This window comes from Cebidichthys violaceus, unplaced genomic scaffold (genome assembly GCF_023349555.1).
Source record: "Cebidichthys violaceus isolate CVI_PGR_0920_01 unplaced genomic scaffold, fCebVio1.0.p SCAF_7, whole genome shotgun sequence".
NCBI classification, from domain to species: domain Eukaryota; kingdom Metazoa; phylum Chordata; class Actinopteri; order Perciformes; family Stichaeidae; genus Cebidichthys; species Cebidichthys violaceus.
This window is the reverse complement of record NW_027176927.1, coordinates 67,501-84,146: the sequence shown is the minus strand read 5'-3', so window position 1 is coordinate 84,146 and position 16,646 is coordinate 67,501.

The following is a 16,646-nucleotide window of genomic DNA, read 5'->3' as shown; positions in this document are numbered from 1 at the left end:
CAGCACATAGAGGAGGATTCAACAGGAGATTCATCACGCTCTGACCCGACAGTAGAAGGATTCCTCCTTTTTTTTTTGTTGCACTGAGCTCACCAGACATGTTCAGGAGGAGCGAACACACATAACGTCTGATTCTGCTAAATATGTAGAACAAATTGAATCCTTCCATTTTCTATTTGCAAACGAGGGATGTTTGTTGACTGCAATTAGCAGAAATTGGCGATAAGAGCGGCTCCAGTTGATGAGTTTTGACGTTTTTTCCGCAGCTTTCATTACATTTCACGATGACATCAAACACGAGCACAAGCACTGTTTGCATCTGTGAAGAAATGGTTACAGGGGCTAATTTGAAAACTTAAAAGTGCATCTTTTTTTTAATTTTTCTACAAGACTACATTTAAACAGATGTTTGCTGCCTTCAGTTTTCTCCAGCGTGGCACTGTTGATGCTTTTGTGTACCAGATGGAAGAACTCCCTTTCTTTAGACACAAAAAAAATCAATAATTACATAGCAGCTTCTTTTCCTTTTTTAAAACTAGACCAGTCATTCTTTCCTAATTTCCCTCAATATTGTTTTTTTTTTTTAATCATGAGACAGGGAGGGGGGGGGGACAAACCAAACAAAAAGACAGTGTATGGTAGACACAGAAGAAAGGAATCAAAGGGGTTTGAGATCCAGCAGGGCTGCTGCATGCTTCCAGGCTCCTAACACTCATCTCTGGCAGTGCTGTGACACGTTAGGGACCGGAGAAAGCCCAGCAGGGGGGGGTCTGCCAAATAATTCCAAGCTGATCTAGCGCGCCCGGGCAGTTTCACAGTATGCTTTAGTTGTTGACCTGCGATTCAACTCTGGTCGGTTCAGCCAGGAAAAACCTGGAAAAACACATGGACAATTAGAGAAAAAGTACAAAATCCTGCAAAATGATTTCAAGTGTCTCTTATCTTCCTTCAGCTGAGAATGAAATACTAGGCTATCTATGAAAGTCGCGTTCATATTAATAACACATTCAAAAGGTAGTTCATGGTCTCAACCTCTGGTTTCAAGTCTTCTTCAAGACAGCATGATGTTCATTTAGATTAAAGTAGACCATAAGGCGGGGTCTGCTTTAGGGCGGGGCTACCTTGTGATTGACAGGTCTCTACCGCGGAGCTCTCCGGTCTGACAGTTGTCAACGTTTTTTTTGTCTCCGAAACTTAAACTTCTTCTTGCCGTATTTTCAGTTAATGGAAGTCAATCGTAACATGTCGGTGCCTTATTCTGCATGTGGTTGAACTTCTTTTTGCAAAAGTTTAGGCTACTTGTGGCAGCAATGGTTGATAAAAACCGGTCCTGTCAGTCATGCCAGCTAGATCTTCACTGAAATGGAAGATTTGGGGGGGTCCTGGTCTCAGGCGCACACACACCCACTGCTGCTGGGTTTCGGTAAGGCTGCAGATTTATGGACGCTTTAAGAACCACCGTGACTAGTTCAGAAGCAAAAGGTCGACCGCCTGAGACGTTTAGAGTCCGAAGACGTCTCGCGTAACGGTCGGGTGTTTGCCAAAGTGGCCGCTTGACGCACGCGGCACGTTCTGTTGAAAGTTGCCAGCATTTCGTCTGCAGGCCGAAGGTTGTTTACACCACGCTTATAAAGCGTGTCGTCTCTGAGCACCGTGCAGCATTTCTGATTATCTCCTGCTGGAATCCAATCTGATGCCTGATTTAAAAAAAAGAGAGGGTTTTACAGAGAAGGTTTAGATAATAGATGAAGGGGGAGATAAATGGAGCACCAAGTATACGTTCACGTCTGCAAGACAATGCTTTAGGCAGGTTGTATGTCTAAAATAATATGAGAAATTGCTTATGTAGACAGTTGTTTCATATACTGGATCAGCAGGTAGTGGATGGTGCGGTCTTTTCGCTGTTTTTTCCAATACATTTGAAAGCTGTCTGATCGGCTTCCTGTCTTCTTAAAGTTTGCAGACTCGTTGTCTTGAAACTCGGGTTTCCGCATTAGAGGGTTGCCTCGATAATCATCTGGAGTAAATGTCGCTCAGGACACCAGTGGGAGAGTTTAGTTTAGTGGCGAAAGTTTGAGCAACTCGCTGAATGTTTGGCATTGCTAGTAAATGAGTTGCCTGCAGAAATCCTACCCATAGGAATAGAGGGAATTGGGATGCCATGTGCTGTAGTTAGCCCAAACGCAGATGCCTGGTCAAACTTTGTACAGATAAACTGTCAAAAAAATGACATACTTCACATTGTATATTCTCCTTCTTTCCTCTATGTATTGATTTATTTGAATGTAATCCTGCAGGTCAGCGCTCTGACACCTGGTGAAATATCCTCTTGTTTGATCTTAACGATCACGCAGTCGTCATGTTCTGACCCAACAGTTATGTGTCGAGGACTCAAAAAAAAACAATTGTGACACATTTTGTTTTTGCAGTGTTCAGATGCACAGAGCTCTGATCCAGAGAATACAGCCGTGGACACGTCCTACAGTCACGAGTAATGTTGAATACAAGCGTCTTCATTCGGTCTGAGAAGGGTATTTTTGGTGTTGACGTTGCGAATGCGATGAGACGGTCTGCAGTTACGCTAATCCCCTTGATCACCTTGTGCTTTACCAAATTGCAGCATGATCAGGGGACAGGAGAGGACGGGAGAGGACAGGAGAGGACAGGAGAGGACAGGACGAGAGAGGACAGGAGAGGACGGGAGAGGACAGGAGAGGACAGGAGAGGACAGGAGAGGACGGGGCAATCGATGCAGAGCTGGTGGGTGACAGTCGAATGAGGCCCCAGTGGCGTCTCTCCATCATACAGCTCATTTACATATCCCCGCGTCATCGTCATCTCTCTGTATCATCATGTCAATAAGCAGAGATAGATAACACAGCTGGAACATGATTTCTCCACCGTGTGTGTTTAACCAGGGTCCTCAAGGCTTTTTAAGGAGAATCGCTCGTACATTCTAGAGATGGAAAGTTGTTGCTGTCGCAGCAGTTTGCCGGGATGAAAACTAAGATCAATACTCTACAACTATGGGTACTTTTATGTAAGATAAAACAAAATCCACTAACTAAAAGTGAAATATATATGTTTTTAAAAAAAAAGTATGTTTTCTGCTGCTGATGTTACATTTTTGTCTCGCGCTTCATGCACCGCTCTTGATCTGTTGATGCGGTCGGCTAATTGTTACAAACCCCGTTCTAAGAACAAGCTGTAGAATAGATTGGAAAGAAAATTGGAGCCATTTAAAGGGAAAGACGTTTCCTCTTTTAAAGGTTATTTTGGGGGCTTTTTATTCTATGGTGATCGTCGGGAAAGAGGGAGGGAGATCGGGCTCCTGCTCCTCCAGGTGAGCTACCATACGGTCGTTTTTCAACCTGGCTCTGGTTCTTCTAATTGTGGCCGTAGTAACTGTTGCCACGGGCCGTGGAGATAGCCCAAAGTTAAGTAACATATACCGAATGATCTGCAGCATGTCTTGCTCCTCTCACTTCCCTTGTTTTCTGCTATCTCATGAAGACAGGAATGCCAAAAAAACAACATAATCTCTGCCGTCGCCGTCTCCATTTGTAAAGAATAGGAAAATGCAACTCCGGCAGAAAAAAAAACAAACAAACAACATCTACCAGGCCTCCTAAAGCTTTCCATATTCAGCTGTACAGAAATGATTTTGCTTGTCTCTGAGTCAGATAGAGGGTAAACAAAGAATTCCCCGGGTTGGAATGTAGTTAACTGCATGGGATCTACTTCGGGGGGGGGGGGGGGGGGGGGAGAGATTTATGAGGCCACAACGGAGGCGCTGAGTGCATCGTTAACATCACTCATTGTCACAATGGGAGAAGACCCAGTTTAGAACAAAGCAGGGCGGAGTTTACCCTCTAACTAGTTTCAGAGTCAGTTCTTAACTAGTTATCTAAGATCCCGAATTAGTGGAACCAGTTGGCTCGAAAACAGGCTGATTCATTTCTATTTAAGGCCCCAGAATGCATTGCAACACTGGCCACTTACTTGTGGTGTGTCCTCCATTAATCAGAGAGGATGGGGGGGGGGGGGGGGGGGTAATTATTGATCAACATCCCTATGTCAAGCCCCATGTAGATATATTAGGGTCATTATGTGCTCTGGGACTGGATAAAATTCCTCTATATACCGTATTAAGCATATGAAAATGTCCTAAATTGCTGTGATGAGGGCTAGTTTTTCTTTCAGAGCTTAATTTAAGTGTCAAACACACACAGGCCTGTAACCTTGTGGGTGAGCGCGGGGACTAAGGGCCGTCTCCGCTCTCATTTTTGTTTAAGTCTCAGCTGAGGAGCATGGCAACGGCACAGCGCGCAGTTAATGAGCTTTACATGCAAACGCGCACACACACACACACACACACACACACACACACACACACACACACACAATAACAGTATATACTCCGGATAAAACAGCCGCCCACACACACACACACACGCACACGCGCACATTCTTGCCTGTCAAATCATATTAACATCAGGTCAGGCAGCTTTTTTTTTGAGCTAGTTGCTATGGCAGCAGTGAGAGAAAAAAAAAAAAAAAATGGCCGTCTCTGGGCCGTTCCTACAGGCGTCTCTCCGACTAACAGGGCTGCGGCAGTGAGATGGGTGTAGCTACCAGAGACGCTTCCCTCCGCTGAGACTCTGAAATGCATGAAATGTTGAATCGAATTGTTTGCGACTGCGACTTGTCACCGTACAAAAGGGTCAACAACTTCCACGCCTCCACATTCATCCATTCACGGTTTTGTAAAAAGCTAACAGAATAAAGTTTATTCTTTCATAAAGTCCTCGTTACGCAACACATTTGGTGTTGAATTGTCTCGGTGGTTACATGAATCATATCCCATTCCTGCAGCTGATTGTGTTGTTAATATCAACTCATAGAAATGTTTCAAACAAAGCTGTAATTCAGCTCCCATAACAGAAGTAAATCTATATGTTAATTTATTTACTTTTAGCTCCAATCAAGTCTAAATCAGTGTTCTATTGTCACAAATAAGAGGCCGTCTCTCTCCCAGACGGCGCGACCGACGTTAAAGAATGTAAATAATAATATAATAAAAAAAACATCATGACTCAAATATTTACCCAAATGTACTTTTTTTTTATTATAGCAGCTGTATAGAAGACCGGACGGGGGGGGGGGGGGGCAGATAGGAGAGGACCACGGGTCAGAATGGAACCAGGCGAGCTTAAACCTGGCTTCAGCCACACTGTGTCCGTCATGGGGGAGATGACACTCTGATTGGTTTGATTCATGTCGTGCCCAAAACTCACCTGTGATTAATTAAGAGACTGAATACAACCCTGTGCCCCTCTTAACACGGTTTGAAGTGGACACGCCCCTAAATGCTCCGTGCGCTTTACACCACGCGCTACAGATCGAGAGTCTGCTATCAAGAATCTACACCGTCAGAAATCCTCATGTCTAATTGCATTAGTTGTATCTGGCAGAAGTCGAAAATGGTAAAATATCTATCTGGGTCAAATTTGGCAAAAAAAAGAAACACGTTATAGACAATGTTTTTCTGCTGTGTCGCAGCAGATTTGCAGTGTGCCAAGACCTTCTTTTTTTTTGTTTGTTTGTCACAGCCTGGAAGCACAAGTTGTTTACTGCAACGTGAGCGGAGTCAGGAATGAAAGTCCATGTAATCAAGTACAAAGAATCCCTTGTATGGTGCACTTCCTGTGGGCAGAGTCCTGTAGATCGCGTAGCTGCGAGGCTCTTCCTCTATGGCCGTCACTCTGTCGTCTACGTCACTCTCTCGTCTACGTCACTCTGTCGTCTACGTCACTCTGTCGTCTACGTCACTCTCTCGTCTACGTCACTCTCTCGTCTCCGTCACTCTCACGCAGTGTGATGCAGACGCTTCTCCATCAGCAGCCAGGTGGATGCTGCGCGTGCGCCCGCCTGTCACGGAGGCTGAGGTCGACATGTGGCATGTGGGTCAAGTCTTTTTTTTTTATTTCCTGTATTTGCAGCGGCTTTGCAGAGTGGCCACTAAAAAAAATAAATATAAAAAAAAGAAAAGCAGCTTTATCTGACAATCGCTCCGCTTCAGCCTCTTTTCGGTGGCTTCTGATAACGACACTGACCCATATTTGCTGTCGACGATTCCCAGGCGGCTTTTCTGTTTAGAACGCAAACAAGTTTGTTTGTTTCCAAAATGAAATGTTTTATCTAAACGTGTCCAGAGGGAACCAAATGAAATTGAAGAAGAAGAAGAAGAAGAAACGGCCTCCACACACACAAACAAGTGACCACATTTTCAAGTTTGAGTCAAACAAATTTGAACTTCTAACTCATTTTTAGACCATCACATAACTCTTTCTTTAAACTAACCTGCTCTTTAATCAGCAAAGTTAACAATGAATCAATTATGAATACACTATATCGATTATATAAGCGCTTTTCTTATGAAAACACCTCGTAACAGCAGAAAAGGTTCGCTCGACATGCTTCAGCTGTTCTGTTGGAACGGCTTGTTGAAAACAAGGAAATTGATGTCGAGCCTTTTGCGAATCGTTTGACTGGTGGAATGGGGGGAAACTTCATAGCTTGCAGGCTGTACTTGTAGAGTGCAGGTAACCGTTCAAATTGATCAGATGTGCTTTGTGATGGTCGGAGACAGCAGTCGACGTGGGTTTACTTTTCACCCGTATGAAACCGTTAGAAGCGTTACAAACATTGTTCAATGTAATTAAATGAAACTGCGGGAAATATTGCGCAAGCGTTTAATTAATTGGTTCTTTTGATAGGGCTGCATCGGTTATCGGACCAGTGAAGCCAAAGTAGAAGTGTCTTAAAGCTGCATTCTCTCTAATGTCCACCAGGGGGCGACTCCTCTGGTTGTATAGAAGTCTAGTCTAAAATGACTCTACTTCTCTCTTGATTTATTCCCTCAGTAAACATTGTAAACATGAGTTTATGGTCTCAACCTCTAGTTTCAAGTCTTCTCCAATACAGCATGATGTTCATTTAGTACATTATGGTCCATTTAGAGTCAAACAGACCATAAAGCAGGGTGTGCTTTAGGGGCGGGGCTTACTGTGATTGACGTATACGCCGTCTGCACGTCACTCCTCCGCATTCCAAATATGGTAACTTCCATTCATTGGCTGGAAAAAAAGACAAGATGGCGACGGCCGTAATCCAAGATGGCGAAGGCCGTAATCCAAGATGGCGACGGCCGTAATCCAAGATGGCGACGTCAAAATCGCCAAACTTGAGTCTTCATAACGTCCACAAACCAATGGGTGACGTCACGATGACTACGTCCACTTCTCACGTACACAGGCGATGGACCCAGAATATCATAACCGCTGCACATCCTTCCGTTTGAGTGAAGTCTTCATTTTGAACGATGAGATGTGTTTTAAAAAAACAGCGACTCATTGATTCTGCAGGTTAAGCATCATCTATGCGTCTAGGATGAGACTGTACCACGCACCGTCCTCCTCGCACCTACATGCATGCCGACACACGCAGACATGAAAGCACACTCGTCTCACGCAGTATATCCAATCAATAACGCCGGAGCTTACTCTGCACATGACAGCAATTCTGCTCTCTTGATTGCTGCACATATTTGTTTAGTTTCGTCTTCTTTTTCCTCCGTCTCGCTCGTGTTTTTCTTCCGTTTCTTCTGTTCTGTCACACTTATTTCACATTTATTAAAGAAGAAGTGCCGCCTCGCCGGTTGACTCATAAGCATGTAAGCATTGTGTCGACAGCATTTCAAGGAGCATACTTAAATACGTAGCAGGTCCTAGCTTCACTCGCGTATTATTCATTAAAATGTGAAGTGTCACTGTGACATTCCACACCCTTAAATCCATGCTCGCTCTGAAGCTTAAACTTTGGGTCTCATCCTTTTAAGAAACGTTTCACCCACGTCTCATATTTATATTTCAGTCCGTACAAATGAATGTGCGTATTTTGCACACACACAAAAAAAAAAAATGAATAATTGCATTACAGGCTTTCATGCACATTTCAACATATTAATCAAGGAGTTCATTAGTTAATTAAATTGCTGTGTCCCAAAGTGGAGGGTGAAAGTCTGAGCCGGAGACGACGATTAATCAACGGCAAGCTAAATAAGGTAGCAACCCTTTTTTTTTTTTTTCTTCTTCCCCCCCTGTGAAAACCCTCAGATGCTAATGGACGGTGTTCCTGCGTGTCATCAGACTAATTGGCTTTGGCCGGTGACCACTGGCTGAGGTCGGCTGTGAGTGGTCAGCTAGAGAGTAAACCCTTTCATCTTATGGATTTGTTGCCTCTCAAGGTCTGGTTTTCGTGTCCCAGTTGCATACTAGCCTAAACTCTACACTTTAAAAAATGTACCATGGGAGCTAATGTTGACACTAGCCTGCCAGTCAGTGCACGAGGGGTTTATTTACTTACTCACATTTAATTCTATAATGTGTGTATAAGGAAATCTGCCAATTTTGAAAATGTCACCGAAAGCTCATAAATGTGTTTCCTTGAATTCGTTATTTTAGTTTTTCATTTTCTCAGTTGTCTCCAGAGCTTTTTTTTTTTTTTGCACAGTTTTACAACATAAGTGTCTCCTTCGTTCCCACTGTGTGATGTATTGTGGCTCCGCAGTAGTCCATCCACGAGTGATATTACAGGAGCATTTTTAAGCACCCTCCATTCTGTCCCTATTCTGCCCAGTGTGACTGTACCACACATTCATAATAGTAATGTGCTGCTGCTATAGTGTCTGCCCGTGTTTGCGTGAAACAGTTGGCACACTTAACTGAATTAAACACCGGCTGATACTTTGGCCTGTCTCATCGTTTAAAATGTGAGTAATGAATGCAAAGTTGAAATAGTATCTGGCGTTGCCCATAGCTACTCTGAACCTTAACGTCTCCCTAAACTTTTAAGGTGCAATGTGTAACGGGGCAGCGTTTCCACTCCTGCTGGGTCTATATACGCTCTAAATGTAAACATGTGTTATATAGGGAAATAAAGACAACTACTACGTGGTCAGAGCCCCAAGGAGGGGCTCGTTCTAGATGAATTTGAGCTAATTGCTAACGGAAACGTTAGCCGCGGCTAGTCCGTTAGCACGCTCTTTTTAGTAGATATCTCTGCAACACAATGCACGTCGACGCTGTAACCTCGTCACACTGTGTTGAACATGTTAGTTCATTTTTCTGTGCTTTAAAACATAGAGCAGTCGTTAAATGTGGATTATAGTACAGAGGATGAACCCTAAAGTACAGAGGATGAACCCTAAAGACGTTGGCGATCTCCTGACTTTACATCCAGCGCCCCCCCCCCAGCAGGTTGAGTTGCTGCAGGCAACTTTTTGACTTTCAGTCTAACACCGTCATCAGGTCGTAGTTTGAACAGCAACATGCGTGCGGCTATTTGTCTGAGTTGATGATGGCTCGACTTCTGCGGTTTATCTCTGCAGCATGCCATGTGACCGTGGCAACCAGAGGAGGAACAGAGAGGGAAGTGACAAAGGAGCTTATTCCTCTGAATTATACGAAACATGTCAATGAAGGGAAACGGTCGAGGAGCGACAGAAGCTTCAACGTTTGATTATCAGGTCTGAGCCAATGAACCACATGCATTATATTAGCAGAACTTGCTTAATTGTGTTGATATTAATAGTGTCAAATTTCTGATGATTTCCTTTTATTCTAAGCTACAACCTGCTTTGATGAAGTTACAGTATTGTATTGGATAGCAGGACTTCACCCGATGGAACCCACTGCTGTACTCTACCTGTACTGTCAAATGGGTCCAAACAGTTACAATAAGTGTGTGTGTGTGTGTGTGTGTGTGTGTGTGTGTGTGTGTGTGTGTGTCTGGGTTCCTCTGGAAAAGGCCTTTACACACCGGGGGTGTTTTTTTCTTTCTTTTTTGTTCGTGAATTTAATTTGTTCTTCAATATGTTTTTTCAAACTGTTGATTTGGTCATGAATACTTTCACACAGGAGGCAAATATATATATATATATATATATATATATATATATATATATATATATATTATTTTTTTTATTTTTTATTATTATTATTATTTTTTATTTTTTATTTTTTTTTCCAGAAGAAGGTTGATTTTGAGTTTTCACACCGCGAATATCGGCATCAACCGATCACATTGTTCATATTGTTCCACTACGCGAAGCTTCCTCGGTCCGAACTAAGACGACAAAGGCGAACGCATACCTTTCACCTTTCACAATAAGAGCCCTAGACATCCTGTATATATAGTTCACCGCCTAACTGTTCACCAGACTGAACTCACAGCATTTCACTAAATGGAAACTCAATAAAATAGCTTCCAGTGGTTTACCTCAGACAGATAATAGGATCCTCTGCCCGTGGGAATCTATTTTATTGCGCCGCAACTGTCGATACATTCACATCGCTGCTGGTAGGAATAGCTCTGATGGTTCACGGCTGAATATTTCACGTTTTTGTATCGTTTATTTGCTTAGGTCTAGCATAAACTACTCTCTGACTAATGTGTGTGTGTGTGTGTGTGTGTGTGTGTGTGTGTGTGTGTGTGTGTGTGTGTGAGAGATGGAGAGATTTCAGCTGCCATAACATGCATACATATTGCAGGCAGAGAGAATTAGTGTTCACATCATCAAGCTCGCTGTGCATGCATATTACAACAGATGCTGATGGTTTCTGTGTATCCGTTTGAACACAAAGTAAATATTTATCTTGCCATATGGCTTTCAGTCAAATGTTTAGAAATGTCTGTCGCTCCCCCCCCCCCCCCCCCCCTTCGTCGGCACGCCAGGGTCTCTGATCCGCGGCGCAGAAGACCTCCTGTACAGACTTAGAAGTCCTCTGACCTCGTTGATCTCATAAAACCATTATCTACCTTGCGCTCAAGATTCTTTGGGTCGACCTACAGGTCGGGGATTGGATTACTTTGATGAAGCTCGCAGAGAGAGAGAGAGAGAGAGAGAGAGAGAGAGAGAGAGAGAGAGAGAGAGAGAGAGTTCGGTGTCTAAATGTTTGGTAATCAGAGCTCAGATTAAGGGAATGAAATATGGATGAAGTCGATATACGCTCAGACGCTGTGTATTTATTTTAAGTTCATTATTTTCTCTGGTGGCTCGAAAATGAATACGAGACGTGGGACGGATTGAAAACAGATGGGCGGGGCTTAACTACATGAGCTCGGGCTGTGCTCCCCGTGGATCGGAGTGATATCGTTCTGACGAGTTCTGACTTTTACTTTATGAAGTTTCTGCTACTTTTTTTTTATCTTTGGGCCCCCCCCCCCCCCCCTTTTTTTATTTTTTTTTACGAAATTATGCTGTATTTGCAAATATTGCTCAGCCCAGTTCTGCTGAATCATCTCAGGCTCATTGTCGTTTGTTCTAATATTAATGTGGGGTACTTCGCTGTGGAACTGTCCCCAGTGACTGTTTTTTTTTTTTTTTGTACCCCAGGCAATCACTACTGCAGCTTCGTCTGAGGGAAGACGTATGAGGCCCATTTCACAGAATGCAGCGTTCAATCAATTCAATAACATCGTGGTCAACCAATCAAACGTCGCTTTCCCTCCGTCCTCCGGCTGGGGAGTATCACATCCATTTGGCGGGCCAATGGTGTGTGCAACGTGAAGTTCTTTTTCCGGTCACTGGAAGGAACTTTAGGGTAGTAATCTAGAGACGCATCGGCCACACGATGAAAACAAAGATCAGCTGACCGGCCGATCGAGCTCATATGGACAATGTTTCAATTATACGCACATGCGACATTATGGTTTTTGACAGTTACGTCACTTCAACACAGTGCAGCCACACACACACACACACACACACACACACACACACACGCTTACGATCAGAAGACCGCCGGTTCGATTCCCCGGCTCCTCCAGTCCATGTTGGATGTGTCCTTGGGCAGTTAGTCCTGATCTAGGTCTAGACCTAGTCCTGTCATCGGTGTACGAACGGGTGACTGACATGTAGAGCTAAAGCGCTTTGAGTGGTCGCACGACTAGAGAGGTGCGATACGAGACCTTTTATAGATCATAGAAGCCCGTTAATCAACCAGCCGACCGCCGACTTCATGTATTATAGGAGCACGGGTGTGAGGACGGAGACAAGGGCAGAGACAAGGACTCCGTGTGTGTGTGTGTGTGTGTGTGTGTGTGTGTGTGTGTGTGTGTGTGTGAGCCCTAAAATAAACTGTAAATGTCACTCTCTGTGTTGAAATGTGGGACGTGCAGCAACACAAATCTTTTCTTTCTAAATGCACAGAGCTGAACGTTTTGAGTTCATCGCCATTCGATGCTCCGTGTGCTTCTTTACATTCTAAACACGGTATATATATATATATATATGCATGTATATTAAATGTAGTATTATCCAGCCATCTCTGCATATTCCTGCTTGCTCCATCAGGGTTCAGGATCACTGCTGGCAACAGAGCTCACTTACTGAAACCCTCCCAACAAACTAACCGTCTGCAACAAACCCGCAGAGCCGCCGCGCTCGGTGGTCGTTCGTCAGCCTGCGTGGTTTCAGACTGAGATCTAGAGCAGCGGCACAAACCTTTGTCTGCAGACCCAAGGGAGGGATTATACCTCCCTCTCAGTCCCTCGCAATCCTTTTCGAGGGATGTCTTTCAAATAGCATTTACGTGGCTTTTGCCGGACAGCAACTTTGGCTTCTAGCAGTATATAATACCAACTTGGCCTTCCGTTGTCGGGGGTTTACTCAAAAGGTCAGGTGGGTGCTCATGTATTCTGCGGAGAACAAAGGGCACGACACCAACAGAAAGTTGGAAGATTTGTTGCCGTGATTTCCCGCTCACTTCCTGCTTCTGAATGCGGAACGTGTTTTTGGTGCTCGAGCTCAACTCCGCTGCAAACGCCTCCTAAATGCTGCTGCTGCTCTGAATGCAGCGTTTGAGATGCCCCCCCCCCCCCCCGCCTGTTTCACAGCCTTTATTCACTTGTTGGCTCAGAGTTGAAGATGCCCGGGGGGGGGGGGGGGGTAAGTTTTCATTTGCCCTTCCTAATCGTGGTGCGATTTCAATTTTATTTCTTCTTTTTTTTGAACAGGCTCTTTCTCAACCCGACATCGCATGCAAAAAGGGTCTTTCTTCTCTTGGCAGGTTGGAGTTTCACTGATCCGACCGTTCTTTCCTCTCACCTACAGTACGTGGACACAATCAGAACCAGCATAATAAAGAGAACAATCTTAGCGATCCTAAATATACGCGCTCGTCTTCTAGCGAACCGGCCGATTCGCGAGCCGAGCTAAACCTTGTCCAAACAAAGCAAAGTCCTCATTCACCGCGTCTGCCATGAAATTCATTATTAGTTCAAACTTGCCAGGAGAGACGAGCTCCTTCGGCTGTTAATTACATAGTTTCGTAGGTTTTGGAGGAGGGCAGAACGAGCGGTGTGCAGCACGCCGCACAACGCCGCTGTGCGATACAAACACAGTCATTTTGTGTTCTTGTGTTTGTGGTTCTTGTGTTTGTGTCTTATCGTGGTGCAAAGTAGAATCAGCTCAAACAAACAAAGTTAAGAATAGTCTGTGTGCAATATCCCAGAGCGCTGTTCTCTGTTGCATGGGGGGGGGGGGGGCACACACACACACACACACACACACACACACACACACACTGATCTCATTGTGTCACATGAGGTGGATTCACACGCTGGAGCTCGGTCAACAGCTCCACAAGACGCCGGCGCGAGGGGCTTTGTTTTGACTTGAGAAGTGCTGCTGCAGCAATCGCGACCCCCCCCCCCCCCCCCCCCCCCTCTCTCTCTCCCCCTCTCTCTCCGCCTCGTGACTCACCCTCCAGAGACCCACGTCTCAAGGACGTCCGGGGGGCTCGCTGTCGGCCCGGGCCTCGTGGCGGCGATGTCGCTGTCATCTTCGTCCCTTTTTTCCCGCTTCGTGAGTCATGCAGGAATCCAAAGCCTGAACTGGAGGAAAGAATCGACATCAATGACAGCGGTGTTAATAACGCATGTGTAATGTATCTTTGTGCAGTAACAGCTCACCTTTTTGCCAAACTTAAAGCGTCTTATCAGCGATATTTTATGCAATAACGATGTAGTAAATGTGAAGATGATGTGGATGAACCTGAATCTGCAGCTCTCCTCGGCTTCACAGAGCTTTTTAATGATGAGCTCTACAGAACGGTTGGACCACAACTGTTTTTGGTTGACTCTCAGCGCTGTTTTTCGAGGGGCCGCAGCGCTCTCGACAACCCAGTTTAATCTCCCCGCTCGGCGCCGTACGGCAGGGAGACGCAGTTAGGAGACAAGCCGGTGAACGTTAGCGGAGCGTTTAGCAGCTGAAAGAGCCCGATTATTTCCCACAGGAGGCGCTGGAGACTGAAGTGCGGCTGAAAGGGGGAGGGCGCGGTGGACTCGTGTTAACCAGGTGGCCAGACGCTCGACTCCAGATGGACGATGATGTGTTCTCATCTAAGTGGCCCAAAAAAAACAAAAAAACATGTTGAAAACCGTCATTTGTTGTTGTAAAAATACAGTTTTCGCTCCACATTTTATTCACGCTGCAGTCATTTAAGAACACAAAAAAATCTTTGTCATCTTGTCACAGGACATGTCAGCCTGCCCAGGTGTTCTGTGTCTCGTGTGAGAAGCTAGTTGTATGAGGCGTTTTTTTTTTTTTTTTGGGGGGGGGGGGGGGGGGGGGGGGGGTTTCCATTAAAGTGATTATGGTCAGTTCACCTTGAAATGGCGTTTGGCCCTCTGTCAGATTACTGTCTGTGTCACCTGGCTGCTGTCGTCCCACTGGTGCCGTGACACAGTGTGATGGACCTCAAAGCGTGGCGCTGATTCCAGACCGTCCATTAACTCTTCGACTTAGCGATTGGTTCTGATACTGTAAATGCCACGGATGAGCCACGACGACCGTCCTTCACGCCTCAAGTAACAAAACATCCATTTCATCCCAGTCAGAACTCTGTCGGTGCTGTGCTGACATCTGTTCGTGGACCTGACTCAGATTATAGCAGTAAGGAGACTTTTCTTTTGTATGGCTGGTTGTGATCTCTGTTTCACTGAGCCTCAGGAACGTATAACCCGCCCACTGGGGGCGGGGCTAACGAACAACAGGAAAATATGGAATGTTTCGCATCAAAGCTGTTCACACCAGAACAGTTGCACCACTTTGTAAATACAAATAGATTCAAGCAAGCAGAGGACCCGACTACCGGGCTCCCGTCTGCTTTATAGCCTAAACCGCTGCAATTAATCGAGAAATAAATCAGCAGATTAGTCGATGACAATAATTGTCGGTTGAATGTCCTTCAGGCTTAAGGCCTCGCCCACTGTGAGTCCTGCAGCTTGGGAGAAACAACATGCTGTGTTTCCAGGGGTGCGAGGTCAAAAGGAAATTGAAATATGTCACTTTGTGAAGAAACGCCACAGTCGAGCAGCAACGGGCTGCCGCTGTCTGACGGCTGCTTTGTTCGTCGTGACCGGCTGCAGCTCATCTTTCTGCTTCCCCCTCTTGTGATATTAAAATACAAATACACTGTATATACTATATATATATATATATATATACACTGTTCTCAGCAGCAGGAAGACTTATTTGCTTAACCTCAATACATTATTCTTTGTTAGCCAATGACTGTTTCCTCTCCGAGCACGTACACTCGCCCAAATTCACAATAACAATCTCCGCTTGTCAATCATGCAGCAGAGTCCAGGTGTGTGTGTGTGTGTTACAACCGGTAACCTTCAAGCACTAACAGACCGACAATCAGCTTTAATCATCGCTTCCAAAAAGCTTTCTTATTATAGAGAGAAGAATGTCACGAGGTGATATTAATATTTCTAATATCAACTTTTTTTGATGTTCAATATCTCTAAGACAACAAAAGGCTCCTTCTTTAAAGGAGCCGGGGGGGGGGGGGGGGGCGTTACCTTTCATCTGCCGTCATTTCAGAGGACTGTAATGTGTTGCAATTTCCTGCCCGCCATCGATCACCTCCAGAGTGTGACAGGTTGATCAAAAGGTGGATTTTTATTTATTTATTTTAGAAGCAAAGTAATCACAAAATGAGCTTTTTTTTTTATTTATAACAAATGTCTTGCCTCTTTATTTGTTAATTGCCAACCATCTCGATTATCAAATGGTATCAAACACTTCCTGGTTCCAGCTTCTCCATTGAGAGGATCTGCTCTGTTTCTGTGTTGGAGGCGCCTCGCTCTCCTTCACTAGAAGAGGAGCAGCAACAGAAGGCGGGAGTCTTCAGTAACCCGACCGCGCTGTTTGTTTTCCTCTGATTACCAAATAACACGCTGCAGTGACTCCTTGAGCGCTGATTTATAATTCACTAATGCGGTAATGTTGTTGTTTTTGGTGATTCGTCGCGTTCGATTCATCAATTTTAATAGTCGAGCGATTGCGTTTTACTCTGTCGTTACTTCAATCATCCTCTATTTTCTCCACATCGACCGCAGACAGCAGATTCTGCGGCTTTATAGATTTGAAATATTAGAAAACGACTCGATAGAATAAGTCGTTATAGCTGCAATTTAAGGATTTACATTTCTGACTTAATATCCCAACTCGGGTACCGGAGAACCAACAAGCCTCCACCCAACAAAACAATGCAAAAGTACAAAAGTAC